We start from the raw sequence: 23,131 nt of genomic DNA on the forward strand, positions 1-23,131 counted from the left end.
GTAGTTGCTAAAATCCTTTCTTAATCATATTTTTTTAAACTACACTCCTACAAACAAAGTGCAGAAGTTAATTTTCTGATTGACTTTTCCTTTCTGAGAGTAGATTCAATTAGGAGCTCCTTGGGTTGTTCAGGTTCTGGAGATGAGAAGTGAGATTACCAGATCACAGAATTTTTTGTAGAGAGTGGTATCAATTATAAGGGCAAAATAAATTTCTTTAGCTAGCTGTATAGGACACCCAATAATAACAATAATAATAATAGTAAGGGAAGGGATTAGCTATGAGGTTAGCATACTGGACTCCCACGCGGAGGTCCCGGGTTCGAATCCAGCTGCTGACCCTTAGATTTTCTCTTCCTAGGAGCTTCTTACAGCTCACTGTCCGGTGATGGACAGTGTTGTCTGTAACGAGAGAACACTGTCCGGAGGCCGGCAGTGCACTGGAAAAAGCTCCGGGCGCTAATAACCTCAGCTGTTGATGCGCCCAAAAAAAAAAAAAAAAGTTACGGGAATCTGTTCAATTGGTAGCACTGCGGACTTAAAAGCACGAAGGTCCCAGGTTCAAATTCAGGAGCGCTTTCCTTAGTATTTTTTTCCCCCTAGGAACATATGTCCTCCTGTGATAAGACAGTTTATTTTATCTCGAGAGTATTATCCTGCCGGAAGACCGGTAGTGCATTGTAAGATTTTTGTAACTAACGACTACAGATGCTGCTGCTTCTTAAATTATATAAAATAACAATAATAATAGAAGTTCAAGAAAAGCAAAATAATGTAGTGAATTTATTAAATTCTACAGCACGCGAAAAATAAAACAACTTACATTATAAAATTAAATAATGTATTATGAAGCAAGATAATTAGATATGAAGCGAAGAATTTCTAATGACGATCACAGACGATAAGAACGTAAAAGTTATAAAATGATATAAACATTGAAGTATAAAACTTGAAAGCAATAAAAATATAAAACTTATGAACGTTCACACACACCTTGATCAAGTAAAACTGCACATCTATTGAAAGGAAAAATGAAAATAATTGAAGAAAATAATTTACAAATGAATATATAAAATTAATTTAATATTACTAAAAGGATTGCAATATTAAAAGTTAATAAATTTGTAATAATGTAAAAACTACTTTATAAATGTAGTAGTGGATCGTTGGTTTATCATGAAAGTAAAGTAGTTACAAGATATTACTTTACAATATTTATTTACTGCAAAGTAATTGAACTTATAATTTTAACATTTATTTCAACGAGATAACTATTTTCCCTGTACACATAGATAACTTTTACTATCTAACATTTGTTAATTAATTGATTATTTTTGCATACTCTTACTACATATATCGTGGAATTACTGCGATCGTGTGATAATTTTGATTTTGAGTTCTCGATGAAAATATCTATTTTTTTTTTTTACGGAACGGAATTCGGCCTATTTAGTGGAATAAAAAGTGAATCTGATAATAAAAATATGTTAGCTATCTGCCTTCGTTTAAGACGCCTAATCGTTCGGCAGTTGAGGACGTAAAGCCTGTCCGAAGAAATAGGCGTTTACTACTATCACAATTACCAACATAATCTAATTAAAATTAATTAAGTAAAGTAACGCCTACTTTTTCAGGAGGCGACTAGCCAACTACTTTACTATACATTTTTTATATTAACCTTTAAATAAAAATCTAAGGCCCTTATCGGGGAATCGAACCCACTAAACCAACAATAGCAACTTAACTTTGCGGACTTTACTTCTAACCACTCGGCTATTGTGACGCCTTAAAAATTAAAAATTTAAAATCTGATGCATATCTATCAACTATTAACTAAATTTTCTGGTTTTAGTTTTTTAGTTTATTTTTTTTATTTTTCCAATGATTTGCTTTAAATATGGTACATACCTTTTTTTCTTTATATTCTCCTTAGATTCTTAGATTGGGTTCGAAGTTACGGAGAAGTGCATTCTGTGTCCTTCTTTTCTTGATCTCTCTTTTCTCTTTGTCGATACTGACGGAATTCTTGTTGCAGTCTCCTGAAAAAAATTAAAGATTGACTTTTACTCAATTTCCTAAATTGCATCAACGTTTGAGGTTACAGGCGCCGCGAGCTTTTTTTTCAGTGCATTGTCTGCCTCCGGACGGTGTTCACTAGTTACTGACAATCGCGTTGGAAACTATTATTAAGTTAACAACTCAGCTAATTTATTCTATCAATCATGTTGTAAGAAATAAAACTGAAACCAATGATAGTAAACAATAAATATGTAACAACAATAAACAATAAATTAACAAATCAATAAAAATACGTAACCGCCAACAAATTTAAAGTTTTCTTAATACAGCTACATTAGACAAGTGTTCAAAAATGTACCATTTAATACAATTAAATAGAACATACAAATGTTTATATCTCACAAAACTTTCTTATAGAACACTGCAATAGTTCTCAGGTAGAAGTTATAGGTCAAGAACAACGACACACTAGTAGACATAGACAAACACACACACACCCTCTTATTCAGTAAAATTCATGGAATTTCTCCTTCCACTTACCTCTAAACACATACATACTACTTCGGGTTAATTATAACAGTTGTTTGTATTGTATATTGTAGAAACTGACATGACAGTTATTGTATGTAGTTATCTTTATTTTTTTTAAAAACATTTCCTATAACTCACATATATTAAAGTCTTACAAGATTTTTTATGACATGCCCAACTAGAACATTATGTACAAAAGAGTCGAGTACATAACTTTTAACTACTTAACTAAAATAGAGAAAAAAAAGGCGTTTCTTTTATGAGATTTATTTGAAAAGAATTGTTGATAAATTATTTTCTTTTAAAAGGAACTGTCAACAAACAATCAAGTTTTAACTAGAGAAGAATAGATCTGTTTATTTACTATTAAACTTAGGCCTGAGTAGGTGGAACATTAGCGGTAGCTAGGCCTCTCCATATATCTAGACAACTTCCTTCAGTTCCTTGTTTCTGGTGGTGATTATTCAGAAAGATGGCAACAGGGCCTAATTTAAAGATTGGTTTCTAGTCTGAGTTAACACGGTGCTGGACATGACCTGGGCCAGTTGATGGGCAAAGTTTTGTTTCAGGAGCGGGACAAAAACTAAACGGAAAAATTTTGACAAGCCATAATATTTTTCTTATTTTAAAAAAAGTATAGTAAGTGAATTACACATTTTTATAATATCAAAATTAAGCTAATGCAATGTATTAAGCTGCGAGTGTTTTGAAAAAATTGTTCCGCCATAATTTTGGTTCAAATTGGGGACGTAGTTATTCTTAAGAGTGAATTTAGTTGGTTCAAATTTTGAAGCAAATTTTTAGTTCTAGGTATTTGATAACTGAGGAAAGTAATGTGATTTAGTTCAAACTAGGATTGCAGCGCAAAATAACCTTGCCTTAATGATAAAATTTAAACATCTCAACAAAAAACAATGAAAAATATTAACTAGAAATTTTCTGATAAAATGTTATCTTCAAACAAAAACTATTACAGACTGCCTGGTAACTATAACATTGTTATCACATTATGATAAGTACTGTTCGGGGAACATGTTATTATACACTATTAGAGTCATAGATATCGTTTGATCAGAAAAACTGGAACAATAATTAGACCCATAAAATAGTAACATTAACCTTGAACTTTTGTTCGCCGTAACGAGAGATACCAGTATTTTGTTGTTAAATGTCATCTTATAGTTCGTTTCAGTGATTCTTTGTATTTGGTACATTAGTAGATAAGAAAAATTCCATTGGGTTAGTTATTCTCATCAAAGAATTGCCTATTTTTTTTCGGGTAGGTCTAACTACCAATTTGAAAGTTATTTATAAGCAGGGGCACAACCTGATTTTTATTTAGTAGTTTCTAAGAATAAGTTAAAAACTATAACTATTATCTCTTTAACTACAAAAATCCACATTAATAATTGACACTCATTAATACGTCATTAATTGTCTCAGTAATGTTGACAACAAAATTTTTACTCACCAATAATCGTAGGAATTGTGGGTTTAAATCCTCTGGCCAGAAGTGGGCGAACAGTTAATTCAGTCAGTCATGTGAATTTTACAAAGACAGGACGCCATCCGGATCATAGGATTCTTGATGCTCACTGTAGACAGATTTTCAAAGATTAGAGAAAATAATAGTGCAATATTTTCGAAAAAAAAAGTGCAACAAAATTGAAAATATTTGTCATTAATGCAGCAACTTTCAGCCAACTAATTCTATTTTAATTTGGAATTTACATGATTAATTCTTTTTAATATTATTCAGGTAATGAATACCATCGTACATTATTTACAAAAACAGAAAGCATTACCACATCTCCCCGATGCAACCTACCCTACTTAAAACTTTTAGTGGAAGGTTATTTCAAATAAAATTATAGATCTGTAATCGATATTTGTTTCAATAAAATCGATAAAGACAATATCTTCTACATTTTATCAGTTTTGAACTACTGCTAATCATTATGCTAATTTATTCCACCAAAAAATGTTGATAATCTATTGACACAGCTTATGTGTTTAGTTGATAATGTAAACAGTGTTGTTTTTTTCTAATATTGATAAATACCAAATTCTACGAAAAAGACGCATATATTGTACAAACTGTTCTATTAATTATTAAACAAACTGTTATTTACATTACGTTTTTTTTAATTATCAGAGAGAAGAGGGAAAAATTAAAAATCTAGTCGATTAATAAATTACGTAAACAGTAGATTACATTGAATATATTTTATTTTCTTCAAAAATAATTTTAACTATTTTGTTTTATACTGTAATGTATGTTTATTTTTGTGAGTAGAGTAGAAGTTTATTTACACAACGTTTCCTTCTGTAACATTAATTCTAATTGTTAAGACTTGTATCTGTAGCTTGCCATCAAATAACCTTCAACCTTAAGATTTATTACGTTCATTCAATATTTTCTTTCTGCTTTCAACAGCCTAAGCGGGGCGTCAATCCTACTTCGTCCTCCTCCAATCACTTTTTCACTTTTCTTATATTTAAGCAATCACTTCCAAAGAGTGTGCTCTTTCAATTTTTTTTTACAGATTTCTTCCTTTCATTATCTTTTGTTAAACTCTCTTTCCAGAATTCTTCACCAATTTCTTCCTCCTTGCTCTTCTGACCCTTTGACAAAGACCCTACACTGGTTATCATATTATTATTTTTTTTAAATCATACATTCTCTTCTAATTCTGACATCATTCGAACCTCAGACGGCCATTGTTTAATTCGATGAATCCTTTGTCACGCAGAATTCTCTAATTATACTTGTTAAGCCGGGTACCATCCTTTCTCGACGGTACCGTTTGACAGTTCTCCATCTCGCCTTTTTCTATTGCTCTCTCTCTCTCTCTCCTTATTCCAATTCTCGTAGTACGCGTTATTTTTCGTTAATCTTTCCTTGGATGTCGCCGCCAATATCTTATTTTTCTGCTATTTTGTGGTTTTGTTTATTTCTCAGTTCCCATGGTTTCAACCTTCCCCTTCTCTATTCTCTCTTAACCGTAGGGTTTTTCCGTCTGCTGTAGTTCAGTACGCCTTTGACACGGATAGAGTAAGTTTGTATGTGCCTCTATACTTGCTTTATAGCGCCTCTAGTCGCTTCCGCCGTTCTGGATATTGCCCCGCTCAACAGCAATGTTCTGCCTGCAAGCTCCAGCTGTTCGCTTCAAGTACTGTTACCGCACTTCCGCTTCAACACATCATCACCGGCCGCTTCTCGCACTTCTGGGCTCAATATCTGCTTCGCCTTCCCTTGTACCGCTAGCCATCTTCGCTTCCTAGAAACCTTCTACGGATCACTTCTGGTCTGTTTCCGCCTATTTGGCCCTTACTTCCTCCTACGCATCTCTGTGCTGAATACACACACAAACACACTCAATACACATTCAAACAAGCACACACCTTTCTTCCGTTTTCTTTCTTTGCCATCCCCTTAACAGCATCACCTTCATCATCAAGCTGAGACTGAGTACCTTCATCCACATTGCCTCAAAGGTAAGTGCATTCTTACCCTTCTCTTTTCTATATTTCTTTTAAGTATTTCATCTATCTTATTTGCGTTACTTTGTCGCGGTGTCAACCTCGGTCACTTATCGATTCTTAAACTGCGTTTACGCTCACTTTCCTCTCTGCATCTGGGTGTAAGCCCTACGCGCTTACAATACTCTATTTTTAATTTCTGATGTTCTTAAGATATCTATTCGAATTCCTCTTCATTTTTAACAATTTTCCTAGTTTAAAGTTGTACAATTCAAGTTTCTCAAATTATGAGAAATTTTTCATATTCAATGTCGACACCTTTATCCAATCATTTCTTACATAGATAAACTTAACGCTTACTTGCTTTTTAGAGTCATTGTCCAACTTATAAGATACCTGAAGAAGCCATCTTATTTTTTAGCTGAAACTCTTCTTCACTTTTCTCTGTGAAGATCTAACCAGCGTTGCAGGTACATCCAAAAGCTTACCTAACTTCTGGAAAAACTCATAATTTCATAGAATCGGGTATCCCTCGAACAATGTCTCAGCTAGACTGTAATATAACTCAATTGCTATAAAAATTGCTACAAGCAAGTCCTTAATAACTTTCCTAACTATTCAATAAATCAATAAAAATGGTTAAAAAAAATAAAATTCCCACCCAAGAAGAGTTTTTAACGTTATTCACTTAACAGCTACTCAGAAAATTGTAATGATTTTAATTAAAGCAATGAGATGTGCAAAAATTAATCGCACAAAATTATGAACAGTAATGCCACAATTTAATTTATTTAATCAAGTGTAAAAACCTTTCTTTTGTCCATTCGTCTGTGTTCAATTACAATAAAAAATTGCACCAGCCCTGCGTCAAACACTTTTTGTTACAGCTAAAAACAATTCAATACAAAAATCTGTAAATTCAACTGAAAAGAAAATTTAACAAATCATAAAAGAGTTACTACTATAGATTATAACAGAATAGCAGAAGTTTTGTCATGATTCTTCTCTCATTCTAAAAATAAACTATTGCATTACTTCATTAAAAAAACAATAAAAATCTTTTTATAGATTTTACCATATTGTTTAAAAGAAGCGATGATGTCTTTGTTATCTGCATCGTTTATTAATTAGAGATTTTTTTTTTAATTTGTTAACGAACCACTTAACAAGGAGGTATGATAATGGTTTGTATAATGTAACAGATTTTTTTTTTTTATATCTTTTATTTGAAATTTACACCTGCACTCGTACAGTACAATAAGTAAATATGCTGTGCGTACAATAAAAATGGCGTGGCAATCATGAATGATGATCATCCAGTGATGACCATCATTAGTCTACCAGTTGGTCACGGGGCCAACGGCGCCTCAGCCGTCTTCGGGGGTTGGAGGGAAGTGTGGTTGAGAATAGGTTTGCAGCTAAAGGATTAGGGTGAAATGATAGTTTTTGGTGGAATGTGTTGTAGCGGGTTTTGGCAAGTTCTGGTATAAATGGAATGTTGAGGTCTTTGTGTATGGAGTGGTTACTGACATAAAAGGGAGCGTTTACAATGCGGCGGAGTATTTTAGATTGGAGTGTTTGTAATCTGTTGATGTTAGATCGTTTAGCTGTCCCGTAAAGTTCAAGTCCGTAAGTCCATATTGGAGCAAGAAGGGAAGTGTACAGTCGACGCTTGTTCTGTAGTGTTAGTTTTGAGCGTTTGTCCAGTAGTCTAGCAAGGAGTTTGTATCGTTTGTGTAATTCAGCCCGTTTAAGTCTCGTATGAGGGTTCCAAGTTAGTCTTTTGTCTAGGTACAGTCCAAGGTACCGCACATGGTCGGCTGGTGGGATAGGAGTGTTATATAAGAAGACAGGTCCAAGAGTTGTTCGTTTGAGTGTGAAGACTATGTGTTTGGATTTGTTTGGGTTGATTTTTATTCGCCATTTTTGTAGCCAGGGGTTCTAGTGAGTGAAGGTGAGATTGTAGAGAGCGGATAGCGAAGACAGGATCAGTATGTGTGGAGAGAATGGCAGTGTCGTCAGCGAAGGTGTATATGGAGGTGTTGGGATTTGAAGGTAAGTCGGCTGTAAAGATTGTGTAGAGAAGAGGAGCTAAGACGCTACCTTGTGGTACACCAGCAAGGACAGGAAAAATAGATGATCGAGAAGAGCCTTGAGTTACTAGGAAGAATCGGTCGGAGAGATAGGATTTGAGTATAAGATAGTATGTGCTTGGTAGAATACATTTAAAATCCTCTTGAAAATTTTACCACCACATCTCCAAGAAGAAACCTACCCTACTTAGAACTTTTAGTGGAAGGTTATTTCAAATAAAATTATAGATCTGTAATCGATATTTGTTTCAATAAAATCGATAAAGACAATATCTTCTACATTTTATCAGTTTTGAACTACTGCTAATCATTATGCTAATTTATTCCACCAAAAAATGTTGATAATCTATTGACATAATAGTTGATAGTTGATAATTTTGATAATGTTTGTCAGTCAAAGGCTGGAGGGAAAAGAACACAAGATTTCTTCAGGGACTGTCCAATGCTTGGTATTACAGCCTGAAAATTGCAAATAACTTATAACCTGACACCATCAAAACAAATACACAATAAATGTAAAGCTTTCTCTGCCTCAGTAAGAAAGATGTGAAAAGCACTATCTGGTCTAGAGTAAGTGATTGCAAAAGAAGACTTAAAAGAAGCAGGACGTTAATTTCAATGATACTCAACTCTCCCCCGTTATGGGCTCCAAGCCTTTTTAGTGAGATAAGCGACTGGTTTTTTTTTGGTAGGAGCAGCTTTAGAAGGAGTCCATCAGAGTTAAACACTGGAGTTACCTTGAAGGACTACACGATCTGTCCGCGTAATTATAACTGATAGAGATGTGTGGCTGACCAAAGGCTACCCCTTTTGAAGGGTGTTGCTGAAGGACTACGTCGATTCAGAGGACCCTGAAAATGATGGGCTTAGAATATAAACGGTTTTGCTGATTTGGTAAAACAGTTACACCAAAATTGATATACCATCTAAGAAATCTGGGTGAGCGAATACCTTTCTCCTTACCTAGGCATCCATTCAAACATTACCTGAGTACATTAAGGTACTTGAAGACTCCTGGTTACATTTGGAAGCCTGAATAGATTCTAAAGCGTGCTTACTTTCTAGAGTTCCCTTCATTTCTTGCCCTTCTCTAGCCTTGAATTAGCACCAAATATTATTAATAAAAATGATCGAAATATACACTTTCAAATATTTTTCAAAGCCTTCAATATTAGTTACTAATCGTAAAATCTTTTAATTACTTTTATTAAGACCTTTTACTCAATAGAAATTCAAATGGGAAAAGGTAAAAAGGTTTAATTGTGTTATATCTAAATAACTCTTAAGATGTACGTTACATTCAAAAAAGATCAAGTTTATTATACCTTAAATAACGCCTAAGAAATGCCTAGATTTTTATGAAGATTAAAACTATTTCTAGAAAGGTTATTTTAAAGTAATGTGCGCAATTAAACAGCGCAGGTGATCTAATAACTTGTTAAGTCTTAAGTTTTAAAATAAATAAACATATTTTAAATGTTTAAATACTTATTTCAAAAAAATAAAATAAAACGCAGAAGTAATAATTTTTTTTAAAAAAACAGTTTTAAAAATGTGAGAATCAGAATTTGAATCACCTTATGACCTTTCAAGGTAAAAAGGATATAAAACAGATCTAAAGAGCACCAGCTAAAGTAACCATAGCAACACACAACTTTCTTGCTGTTTCATTCCAGAACGAATTCTATCCCAAGGTCGATACAAAAATAAAATAAAATAAATAAAAAATAAAAGAAATCTTTAACTCCCCCTTACTGTAAAAAATTTTTGATTATGGTCACGTAACAATATATAAGTAGATTTATATATTTATACAACAAAAACAAAAGCAAAAAAAAACTAGATATAATTCAGTACATTCTGTTTGTATATTTCTCTATTTATTGGCTAAATACATTTTTTAGTTACAAAAAGTTTGCGTGATAATGGTTAATTAAAAAGAAATAACGTTTAATGTTGGTTAATTTTTCCGGATTAATAATGATAATGTTCCTGTATCCTGACTCCAATATATTATGCATATATTTATTGGTTTTCGTGTATCATGTTAATTTTAATGTTATAAGGAAGTAAAAAGAGTAATAATTGAAAAAATAGAAAGAAAACCACCAAGAAAATCAAATTAAAATTCTTAGTTGGCTATATATCAGAACTTAAATATTATTAATTAATTCATTGATTATTCGTGAGGCGCCACGATAGCCGAGCGGTTAGAGGCGAGACCTGCGAAGCTAATATGTATTGTGGTACTGGTTCGATTCCCGGTCTTTAGGCCTTGGATTTTATTTAATGGTTAATAAAAGAAATTTTACAGTAACGTATGTTTATTAAGCCTCCGTCCTCGACACCTAATTGGTAATTGGACGTTAAGCCCCGCCTATAAAAATAGGCGATTACTTTACTTTACTTCATTGATTATTCGATCTGCCAGGCTAGATTTCTAGACGACAATAAAACAGTATCTCAATTTAAAGGAAGAAATTTAACCTTATCTTAGTATAGCTTTTGGTGAGGTCAGGGTACGATTCTTATGGCATAGCATTGTGAGCAAAAGTATGAAGCTAGAATTTATAGAGAAAGCAGTTACATTGGTCTCAGTTAGGGTTGCCAACTCTATAAAGATCCAAAAAAAAGGACACCCTACAAAAAATTAGGTACATTCGGTGCCGTCGACAGGATTTTGGGGCCCAGGAATATACAGGGTGTTCAGCATAAGACTACCGTTACTTCGGGTGGCCGATTCTGGGCATCATTTGCAACAAAAAATTCTATATAAACTGTGGCTCGATTCGGCTCTGTTTTATAGATATTTTTAATTTTATGTTTTTTCCAAGGTATCACTACTTTTTAGCAAACAGTTGTCTATATTTCTCAAACTATTAAAGCTACAGCAATTTCAATAAGCTCATTACAAAGAAGGTTAAATTTCTTTTTAAATAAGCTAATTTATATTCCAAAATAATAATAACAAGTATTTCACTTTGTGGCCCAAACATAAGAAATAGCAAGCTTCTAATTTTTTCCAAAAACTTTCGACTTCATTTTTCTTAAAAATATTATATAAGTTTAAAACGTGCACTATTCATGAGAAACATCTACATACAAACACCTTTTGAAAGGTATACCATGAATAGTGGTTATTTTAAAAATTGATGCAGAAATCTGTGATTAATTGCAAAAAAGTAGGCCTCAAAACAGCGTCGGCATTATGAAAGGAATTCATCTGCCATAAGAATATAATTAATCAGAATCATCAAATCCAGTACCATTTTTTTTGCATTTTGTTCATCGTTACATCAATAACCTGTTGACCTATTCAGTTCAGTTAGAACAGAAAAACAACACGCTAAATGAAGAAGTCTCAGAAGTCAGAACTGAAATCAAAAATACAATAAAATAAATTAGATTTGTGTGAATAATATCTGAAAAAAGGACAAAAGGCGTCCTTTCCTAATTTAAGAAAGGGCAAGGACGTCCAGGTGTTAAAAAAGGGACTGTCCTTTCCAAAAAAAAGGGCAGTTGGCAACCCTAGTCTCAGTTAACCGTTTGTTAATCCAGATTATATTAGAAAATAATAATCTTGGTTAGGTTAGGTTTAGTAAAGCCAGTTTATTAAGCCATATTTGCTCGCACTTATTGAGCTAGCTAAATTTATATTAGAAATTGTGTGTGAAACAGTATGAGAATCGTAACCATTGATGGTGGTTACCAGCTTTCAAGATTCTGTGGACAAGACCAAATTAAGAATTATAGAGGTAACTATAACGATAGATCAAGAAACACATAATCTAATTGGGTTTAGGCAAGTTTTCTGTTTAACAAACAGCGAACGAGGCTATTTCTTTGCTAAAAGATTCTAAAAAAAAATAGCTCCTAGAAAAGTGGATTGCCATTTACGCCGATTGTAAAGAGTAATTTTTTAATCAGGGTCTACATGAAATCAATCTTAGACTCACTTGAATGGAACTGCATTTACTTCAGGGTGCTGATGTCCAAAGACAAGATAAGCCGGTTAAATAAAATCATTCAGATTAAATTAAAGAATTAAATTCCATTGTTCGAGTGGACATTAATTAATTTTTATGACATTATAATTAATAATTCTACATGCCAAACAAACGATTTAATCTGTTGTTTTTTTTAATTATGTAAGATATCTTAATTATTTAAAAATTAAATACACGTTAAAAAACACAAAAACGAAAAAATACTTACGTCCACTAAGTTATAAAACACAAGTCTCTTTACAGCCACTTTTAGAATCTGTAAACTTATTTTAGTGGCCGGAAATCAGCCGTCTCAGATTTCTTTTTTTTCGCCGCATAGTTGCTGTTAAATGATGCTTAAAGTCAAGTCTGCTTCAGTAGAGGAAACCATTGTAAAATGCGCACCATGTTAAGGGCAAAAAATAACAAACACACTGCTTGGCTAAAAGTTTTGCAAATTTATGTGACCACATGTAAATAAATAAAAAAAAGTTTTGAACAATAGCAACAACTATAAAAAGCAGAACTAAATTTGCAAAAAAAAAAAAAGTGTGGAGCTATGGTTCTGAATGGAATTTACACTGAAGGCTATTTTTAACCAATCGGAATCACTGTTATGAGTCCCAATATCCTTTAGTTTCTCTTTTACTTTTATGTTGAGAAATAGCATCGTTACTGTGCCAAGTTGAATTCAAGGTTTCGTAACTATTATAAAAGTTTTGAATTGGTAATAGTTATTTATTTAACAAGCGCGGAAAGTAGTACTTTTCCTCACACGAGGCAGGGTTTGCACGCACGAGCGAGCGAAGCGAGGCGAGTGCAAGCGCAAATTGCCGAGTGTGAGGAAAATACTTTACACTCGAGTTAAATATTATATTTTTTCTGCAACCATTAGGGTTATTAACTGAAAAAAAAAAAACTAAACAGGCATCACTAGAATCCATTTTAAATTTCTATAAGGTAACACTATAACCTTTTTAACTGTTATAATTAAAAATATCTAATTATTTATTAAAGTATTATTTTTATTTCTATATTCCTTTCAATTTTTATTTTATTTTTTAATATTCGTTTTTTAATTATTTAGTTACGTTAAATAAGCTTATTAAAGTTTTACAGAAAATATTTATGTTAATAACAAAACTTCTTATATCAAGGAAGCACAATAAAGTTTTTCCACTCACTAGTGAGGAAAGTGACACTAATGGGAATTTCCCCCCACTAGTGAGGTAAAGTTGGGCATTGCACAGCTGATTTTAATTGAGTAATGAGAACTACATGGTTGCAGAAAAAAATCTTTAATTTTTTCGAAATTCTGTCTGACCTTTTAGTCTCAATCAATTATTTGAATTTAATGATTCGAAGATCTGATTATTTCTCCATTACTGGATTACTAAAGATTTAAGAATTTTGGGATATAACTTTGACTGCTACCTGTTAAGATCTCTAATTTGGCTTCTTAATGGTGCCAGGCGAAGTCCCACAGCATCTACTTCTTGTACCAGATTTCTTTAAAACCTGAAAGAGTTCCTTAGATGGGTAAAAGACCTCTTTTCTTTCCTCCTATATGGGACCTGATCCTGGAACGTATCCAATCTTAGTATATGTACCGCCGAAGCGAGTACGTATAATCAAGCAACCAATAATGGAGATGATTTCAAAGCACGGGTGGAAACATTACCTTTGGTAAATCAGAATAGAATTTCGCACAACGAACAATAACCGCTTTATGCAGTAAATGAAATGAATGAATATGAAAATTTTAAATTGTAAAGTACTTTAAAGCAAAGTCACTACCGTCCATGACATCTAATTTGGTAAGTTGGACATAAAGCCCACCCCAAAATATAGAAATACACGAGTAACATCAACTTTTGCACAGAAAACGTTTACATTTAAGAAGTTTTTGTAAAGTTGAAACATCAATAGTGCCAATTTTTATTTAGTATTCAAAATTTTGAAGTAAAAAACTAAGTAATTTAAGTGCAAGTTGTAATTTCGAAAACGTGGAATCATGTACGTGTACACACCAGTTTTTTAAAGAACCGACATCCAACATCTATGGCAGGGTCAAGCAAAATATTATTAAAATAATAATAATAATAAAAACAAGTGATTATAAACAGATATAACCACATTCTTAATGAGAGAACAGAAACCAAAAATCAATATTTTCCATAAGGCAACAGAAAACTGATGACGCAAACCGAACTGGTTGTAAAGGAAGCAGAAGTTAAGATCTTATATGTATACCACTCTTTTTGTTTGTATTAAGATTTAAATACAAGTATTTACCGTAAATGCTGTCTTAGTAATTGGTCATCAGTTGTTAATTTATTAGACACACACCTTGCGGTTCCTAAATCTTCTGCCCCATAGAATTGAATGAATGTCAGTTCATTATTGAATAAATTTAACTGTTGTTTCATTTTATGTCTTCAAAAATTAAATGTTGAAAGCGGTATCTTCTTTAAAAGATTAAAAAATGTGTCAAATCCCGAATATCTAATGAAGTATTTTTATTAAAAGGAAGTTAATCGATCGATTTAAAAAATTTGGGATTTTTTTTTTTGTTAATGAAGCAATTAGTAATAATAATCACATATATCAAATTCAAAACAGTGATTTATGTATTTTATGTAGTAGAGTGCCAGAATCGTTGTATTAAATTTTATTTACTTGCCCAGCCTTACATCATTTAAGATCGATATGAATCGATATGATATTACACGACTATGAATGCTCCCTCAGCTCTCTATTAAGCGATCTCCAACACATTCAAAAAATAAACAATATTTATAATTATTTTCAACACTCCATGTCCCTAAGGGATCCTATAAATTAATTATTTCCCGTAATCTGTTTTATTTGATCCACCCTAAGTATTCCTTTTTGTTTATTTTTATAAATTATTTTCTTTCTATTATCCAGAATTTTCTGTTCTATTTGTTTTTGTTCCTAGCATAATACCTTTTGTTTGTTTATTCAATTTTATAATTATGTAATAAAAGTCTTGTATTTTGTTCTAATTCTGTAATCAAAGTTGATCTTTATTTTACAGTTTTACTTTGTCTTCATAGCATTTATCATTTTGTATAAGAATTTGTTCTGACCTAACTCTCTTTGTAAAAACTAATGTTTAAACAAATAAATTATTATTATTATTACTATTATAATTATTATTTTTTAATGATTCAAGGCGCTTCAAAATCTAAGGTTATTGGCGCCCGGAGCTTTTTCCAGTGCACTGCCGGCCTCCGGACAGTGTTCTCTCGTTACAGACAACACTGTCCATCACCGGACAGTGAGCTGTAAGAAGCTCCTAGGAAGAGAAAATCTAAGGGTCATTATTACTATTATTATTATTAACAGATTATTCCCCATTAAATTAACAAAATCGAGAAACTGCGCGAATGTAATACTTTCCCTTATAAGTTGTAAGAGAAAGTAAATGCAGTGAATCTTGCAAAATGCTTGGAAATTTTAATAAAAGTTAAAAGTATACAAGCAAAATATGCCACAGTTTTTTGTAGCAAGATATTGATTACTTACCAGAACTAAAAATCAATACTTAATACAGAGGGTTTGTTTTTTTTATCGCTTATAAAGAAAAAATAAAGCATGTATTATGCATTAGAAAGGTGAGTCAGTATGCATGTTGCATGTCAGTACATGTGATCAAATATTATTGTTCATCTCAACTATTAGATATCGCCATTTTTTTTTTTTGACCCAGAACCAAAATTAAATTACACCTGTGATAAGTCGTGCTTTGAAAGTCGAACTTTACAAATGACTAAAAATGGATTAAGTCTGAATAAAAATACTCGTTAACAATTAATCAAATTTCGGTGATCTTGCTCTTCCACCGTCTCAAATGATTTGAGATAATTATCAATAGCTAGAGCATAAGTTTTGCATCGGGGAGAAATTTTAATGGCAACTCAATCAAGTGGGTTAATTTCTTCGCCGAAATTGATAAGAGTTCATGTGCATATTTTTATCAGATATTTTTTTATTGGGTAGTTAAAATGACTCAAAATTATTAAAATGAATAATGGAATGAATTCGATTTAAATCTAAAACGACTTTATGAAACCTCTCCAAAACAGCGTGTTCCATCGAAATTTCTTTCCCAATTAACTATTTCCTCGAACTACTTAACTGCAATAGACCAAAATTATTTATTTAATTCCACTTTTAGTCCATAATACCGTTTAATATTTAATTCTGAACTGACGATTCAACCTTATCTGGCTCTCAACCAACCTGCCTCCTATACCAGATTAATAGCTCTAACTTCGCACTTCTAGCAAGTATTTTATTAAAATCACTGACAAGGATACTGTTTATAACATTAATCTCCAGATGCAATGCAAACTTTGCCAATTAAATGGAATCGAAGAATTGGAATCTATATTTTTCTCAAATGCCCCATGTATCAGCCAATGAGAGAATTTTATAACTTTAACAGCGAGGAGAACTGGACGGACAAGTTGCTTAATCCTAAAAACTGAAACGGCTCTAAAATTAATTTGTAAATATGTGAGTAACTACTCAAATTAAGAGCCTTAATTCTTCATAGATCAACATAATTACTGATAATGAAAATAATAATAATAAATATTTATGTATGAAATAATAAAAATTAAACTTAGTAAATAGTAATAGATTGATCTTTAAATTTTTTCTCTTTCTCAGCTAACAAAATTTATCTAGGTCTGTCTAGGAGTGTGGGGCAAAATTTAAAATTTAAACAAATTTATTATGCAATTTAATTATTCTAAAAAATTAATATTATTTATAAAATAAAAGGTTAAACTATCATTTATCTTTATTTTAAGCTGAACTTTTAATTTATTTTTTATTCTACTATTTTCAATAGAACTGCATTCATTGTTAAAAATTTTGTATAGGGATTGACCCCGTAGACAATTTTGAACAATGTTATTATATGTATAAATATGTCAATACCTTAATTAATTATTTATGTAACTATTTCCTCATAAAATATGAAAAAATGTGAATGACTTATTGCATACTAATTATATTAGAATAGCTCTAAATAGGTTCCTTGAAAAGTGACAGACCCAAGCGAGCGCTCGTTCACCGTCTAATTTATCAAACAATCATTCTGTTAATATTTCATCATTATTATTTAAAAACAAAACACGCAACTTATTTTTAAAACTTAACGTTTACCTCATCAGTTAATCACGTTGGCGTTTTACTGCTTTGTTTACAACACAATCCTGGACAACTACAATATTTTTTTTTTTTTTAAATTGTAATCAAAAGAAAAACATTTAAATAGTCGTTAAAAAGAAGATGAAAACAAAAAATGAGCACGAATATCACGTAACACAATACATCTGCGCACCTACCGTCCACATTGTGAAACTAACATGTCAAAATATCATTCGTAAAAATTCCATTTAGGCAAACCCCGCGAAAATAAAAAAATTCTGGTATAAAAGAATGAGAAATATCATTATTTAAAGGTACAATATGAAAATATTAGATGAAATATTTGTCTAAAAAGGGCACTAGAGGTTAAAATAATCTAAGAAAGTCGGCTGCTTAAGCAGAAATAATTTTATAACAAACTTGAAAATCATTTAAGATCCTCAGCTATTAGGTAATCTTCATCACATTCAAAAAATGAACAATATTTATAATTATTTTCTTCACGGCATGTCCCTAAGGGATCCTATAAATTAATTATTTCCCGTTATCTGTTTTATTTGATTCACCCTAAGTATTTCTTTTTGTTTATTTTTATAAATTTATTTTCTTTCTATTATCCTGAATTTTCTGTTCTATTTGTTTTTGTTCCTAGCATAATACCTTTTGTTTGTTTATTCAATTTTATAATTATGTAATAAAAGTCTTGTATTTTGTTCTAATTCTGTAATCAAAGTTGATCTTTATTTTACATTCTTATTTTGACTTCAAAGATTTTTTATAATTTTGATTTGATTAAAGTGAAGAAATTTGATTTATATTTAGTTTGGCCATCAGTCAAAGCGCTAAACGCAAGTTCAACCAGTAAGAAAAATAAATATAAAAAATTGGAACACAACTTCCACTTCATTAAAGCAGAATAGAATTCCATGACAATGAAAAACAACAGCAGCTTGCACAAAACAAATATCAGCGGCCCTAAACAAAAGGCTGTTAATAGTACGAAACAAATTTTGCGCATACAAATACAAGGTAGCATACAAAAACAAGCCAGTTTACCTTGCCAAGGCTAAATCATAAAGTGCAATCCAAATAAGATACTAAAATATTTAATATCAATTTTTACAAGGAATTTGTACTTGTCTGAACCAATAGCGTGATTGTTCTTTCTTACAAAAGGAATTATGATGTTTTATTAAAAGGAAAATTGCTTATTATTTGCGTTAGTAATCTCAATTAATCAAACAAACACTCTAAAGTCTACGACAGATAGAACATAACAAGCTACTTTAAATTTAATGCTTACAAAAAATGAATGCAAATTGTGTAATATCAATTCATATTGATATTCTCTCATTAAAAGCACTGGGGATGATATGCCTTTTTTTTGAAATTTATTATCACCGTAATGAAAAAGCTGAGAAAGTTAAAATTCCCAACTACGTTCCATCAGAAAGTATGTATTATTTCTTTGAAAGAATTGTACTTCAAGTTGGGCCAGTCTGTGACTGTAGTTTAGAAATGGTGAAATCAGATGGTGACTCTGATTTTTTGGAACTTATCGCTCATTCAGAGTTCTTCTGGCTTTTCAAACTCAAGTAATTATATAATCACCGCTGTTTAAATAAGAAAATGATTTACACTGCTAACTTAATCAACTGCGCATGTGTAAACTTCAGTTGTGTGAGATGTTAATACAGAAGGCAGTTGCAATATCGATTATTCCTATCGGTTACCACATCGTTACATGTATTACTTAATATCATCGATACAATCTACAAGTAATATAAAATTGTATGCTCAAACTCATATGCGCTTACTTATTAATATTTTAAAAAATTAAAGAAAAGAAGAACTTAATTAAGAACTTGCAACCTTAACTAATCACAATATCTCTTATTATTTCACATTACCAACCAAACAAACCTGTATAAACATGCCTTCTAAATAGGATGACTCATATTATTTCCGTTTTTATTTAATCGTTAATTTACCTGTACATGCTCCAAGCTCGAACATAAAGCCATCACACTATCACATTTATCAACTTTGTACTATAGGTAATAATATATTATACGCGTAAAAAGTAACAAAATTAAATGAACATAAAATAAACTATGAAAAATTTCGCTTATAAAAAGAGAAAATTTTTTCTCTACAAAACCATGACCCAAAAAAAATCAACTCTCAATATCTTCTCAACTAATGGATCTGTACTCAAGAAAACTATAGCATACTACTCAGTAAAACAAAATGTGTAAGAGCACAAAAGTTCATACGAATAATCTGTTGTTTACAGTGGGAATTATAAGTGCACAATTTCACAGCAAAACCATGACCCATACAAATTTCAACTCTCAATATCTTCTCAACTAATGAATCTAATGAACTCAAGAAAACTATAGCATACTACTCTGTAAAACAAAGTGTGTAAGAGCACAAAAGTTCATACGAATAATCTGTTGTTTACAGTGGGAGTTATAAAGGGCCCCATTTCATAACAAAACCATAACCCAAAAAAATTTCAGCTCTCAATATCTTCTCAACTAATGGATCTGTACTCGAGAAAACTATAGCATACTACTCAGTAAAATAGAGTGTGTAAGTGCACAAAATTTCATACGAATAATCTGTTGTTTACTGTGGGAGTTACAAGGGCCCCAATTCACAGCAAAACCATGACCCCAAAAAATTTCAACACACAATATCTTCTCAAATAATGGATCTGTAGTCAAGAAAACTATAGCATACTACTCAGTAAAATAGAGTTTGTAAGTGCACAAAATTTCATACGAATAATCTGTTGTTTACAGTGGGAATTATAAGTGCTCAATTTCACAGCAAAACCATGACCCATACAAATTTCAACTCTCAATATCTTTTCAACTAATGAATCTGTACTCAAGAAAATTATAGCATACTACTCTGTAAAACAAAGTGTGTAAGAGCACAAAAGTTCATACGAATAATCTGTTGTTTACAGTGGGAGTTATAAAGGGCCCCATTTCATAACAAAACCATGACCCAAAAAAATTTCAGCTCTTAATATCTTCTCAACTAATGGATCTGTACTCGAGAAAACTATAGCATACTACTCAGTAAAACAGAGTGTGTAAGAGCACAAAATTTCATACGAATAATCTGTTGTTTACAGTGGGAGTTATAAAGGGCCCCATTTCATAACAAAACCATGACCCAAAAAAATTTCAACTCTCAATATCTTCTCAACTAATGAATCTGTACTCAAGAAAATTATAGCATACTACTCAGTAAAACAGAGTGTGTAAGAGCACAAAAGTTCATACGAATAATCTGTTGTTTACTGTGGGAGTTATAAGGGCCCTATTTCACAGTAAAACCATGACCCAAAAAAATTTCAACTCTCAATATCTTCTCAACAAATGGATCTGTACTCAAGAAAACTATAGCATACTACTCAGTAAAACAGAGTGTGTAAGACCACAAAAGTTCATACGAATAATCTGTTGTTTACAGTGGGAGTTACAAGGGCCCCATTTCACAACAAAACCATGACCCCAAAAAATTTCATCTCACAATATCTTCTCAACTAATCGTTTTGTAGTCAAGAAAATTATAGCATACTACTCAGTAAAACAAAGTGTGTAAGAGCACAAAAGTTCATACGAATAATCTGTGTTTATTGTGGGAATTATAAGGGCCCAATTTCACAGCAAAACCATGACCCAAAAAAATTTCAACTCTCAATATCATCTCAACTAATGGATCTGTACTCAAGACAATTATAGCATACTACTCAGTAAAACAAAGTGTGTAAGAGCACAAAAGTTCATACGAATAATCTGTTGTTTACAGTGGGAGTTACAAGGGCCCCATTTAACAGCAAAACCATGACCCCAAAAAATTTCAACTCACAATATCTTCTCAAATAATGGATCTGTAGTCAAGAAAACTATAGCATACTACTCAGTAAAACAGAGTGTGTAAGAGCTCAAAAGTTCATACGAATAATCTGTTGTTTACAGTGGGAGTTACAAGGGCCCCATTTCACAGCAAAACCATGACCCCAAAAAATTTCAACTCACAATATCTTCTCAAATAATGGATCTGTAGTCAAGAAAACTATAGCATACTACTCAGTAAAACAGAGTGTGTAAGAGCACAAAATGTCATACGAATAATCTGTTGTTTACAGTGGGAATTATAAGTGCTCAATTTCACAGCAAAACCATGACCCATACAAATTTCAACTCTCAATATCTTCTCAACTAATGAATCTGTACTCAAGAAAATTATAGCATACTACTCTGTAAAACAAAGTGTGTAAGAGCACAAAAGTTCATACGAATAATCTGTTGTTTACAGTGGGAGTTATAAAGGGCCCCATTTCATAACAAAACCATGACCCAAAAAAATTTCAGGTCTCAATATCTTCTCAACTAATGGATCTGTACTCGAGAAAACTATAGCATACTACTCAGTAAAACAGAGTGTGTAAGAGCACAAAATTTCATACGAATAATCTGTTGTTTACAGTGGGAGTTATAAAGGGCCCCATTTCATAACAAAACCATGACCCAAAAAAATTTCAACTCTCAATATCTTCTCAACTAATGAATCTGTACTCAAGAAAATTATAGCATACTACTCAGTAAAACAGAGTGTGTAAGAGCACAAAAGTTCATACGAATAATCTGTTGTTTACTGTGGGAGTTATAAGGGCCCTATTTCACAGTAAAACCATGACCCAAAAAAATTTCAACTCTCAATATCTTCTCAACAAATGGATCTGTACTCAAGAAAACTATAGCATACTACTCAGTAAAACAGAGTGTGTAAGACCACAAAAGTTCATACGAATAATCTGTTGTTTACAGTGGGAGTTACAAGGGCCCCATTTCACAACAAAACCATGACCCCAAAAAATTTCAACTCACAATATCTTCTCAACTAATCGTTTTGTAGTCAAGAAAACTATAGCTTACTACTCAGTAAAATAGAGTTTGTAAGTGCACAAAATTTCATACGAATAATCTGTTGTTTACTGTGGGAGTTACAAGGGCCCCATTTCACAGCAAAACCATGACCCATAAAAATTTCAACTCTCAATATCTTCTCAACTAATGAATCTGTACTCAAGAAAATTATAGCATACTACTCAGTAAAACAGAGTGTGTAAGAGCACAAAAGTTCATACGAATAATCTGTTGTTTACTGTGGGAGTTATAAGGGCCCTATTTCACAGTAAAACCATGACCCAAAAAAATTTCAACTCTCAATATCTTCTCAACTAATCGTTTTGTAGTCAAGAAAACTATAGCATACTACTCAGTAAAATAGAGTTTGTAAGTGCACAAAATTTCATACGAATAATCTGTTGTTTACTGTGGGAGTTACAAGGGCCCCATTTCACAGCAAAACCATGACCCATACAAATTTCAACTCTCAATATCTTCTCAACTAATGAATCTGTACTCAAGAAAATTATAGCATACTACTCAGTAAAACAGAGTGTGTAAGAGCACAAAAGTTCATACGAATAATCTGTTGTTTACTGTGGGAGTTATAAGGGCCCTATTTCACAGTAAAACCATGACCCAAAAAAATTTCAACTCTCAATATCTTCTCAACAAATGGATCTGTACTCATGAAAACTATAGCATACTACTCAGTAAAACAGAGTGTGTAAGACCACAAAAGTTCATACGAATAATCTGTTGTTTACTGTGGGAGTTACAAGGGCCCCATTTCACAGCAAAATCATGACCCAAAAAAATTTCAACTCTCAATATCTTCTCAACTAATGGATCTGTAGCCAAGAAAACTATAGCATACTACTCAGTAAAACAGAGTGTG

At 32.0% G+C, this 23,131-nt stretch overlaps 2 long non-coding RNA genes across 11 annotated transcripts in view; one reads left to right on the top strand and one right to left on the bottom strand.

Moving 5' to 3' along the window:
- Nucleotides 1–23,131, top strand: part of LOC141447072 (uncharacterized) — a 128,707-nt gene that overhangs the window by 75,450 nt on the left and 30,126 nt on the right. The gene's annotated exons all lie outside the window — the stretch shown is intronic.
- The window catches only part of LOC141447071 (uncharacterized), a 120,386-nt gene that overhangs the window by 52,819 nt on the left and 44,436 nt on the right, over nucleotides 1–23,131 (bottom strand). For 3 of the 10 annotated variants that reach the window (XR_012454125.1, XR_012454123.1, XR_012454124.1), the window contains 2 exons: nucleotides 4,022–4,145; nucleotides 1,909–2,039 (listed from right to left, as the gene is read on the bottom strand). This is a non-coding gene — a long non-coding RNA (uncharacterized lncRNA). Of the gene's footprint in view, nucleotides 1–1,908; nucleotides 2,040–4,021; nucleotides 4,146–4,281; nucleotides 4,520–6,842; nucleotides 7,035–23,131 lie in introns of those variants that run through there. The other 7 variants (XR_012454128.1, XR_012454126.1, XR_012454127.1 and 4 more) reach the window with 6 other exon arrangements.

This window comes from Rhodnius prolixus, unplaced genomic scaffold, assembly GCF_049639745.1.
Source record: "Rhodnius prolixus isolate KJV_2025 unplaced genomic scaffold, Rpr scaffold_7, whole genome shotgun sequence".
In the NCBI taxonomy this organism is placed as follows: Eukaryota; Metazoa; Arthropoda; class Insecta; order Hemiptera; family Reduviidae; genus Rhodnius; species Rhodnius prolixus.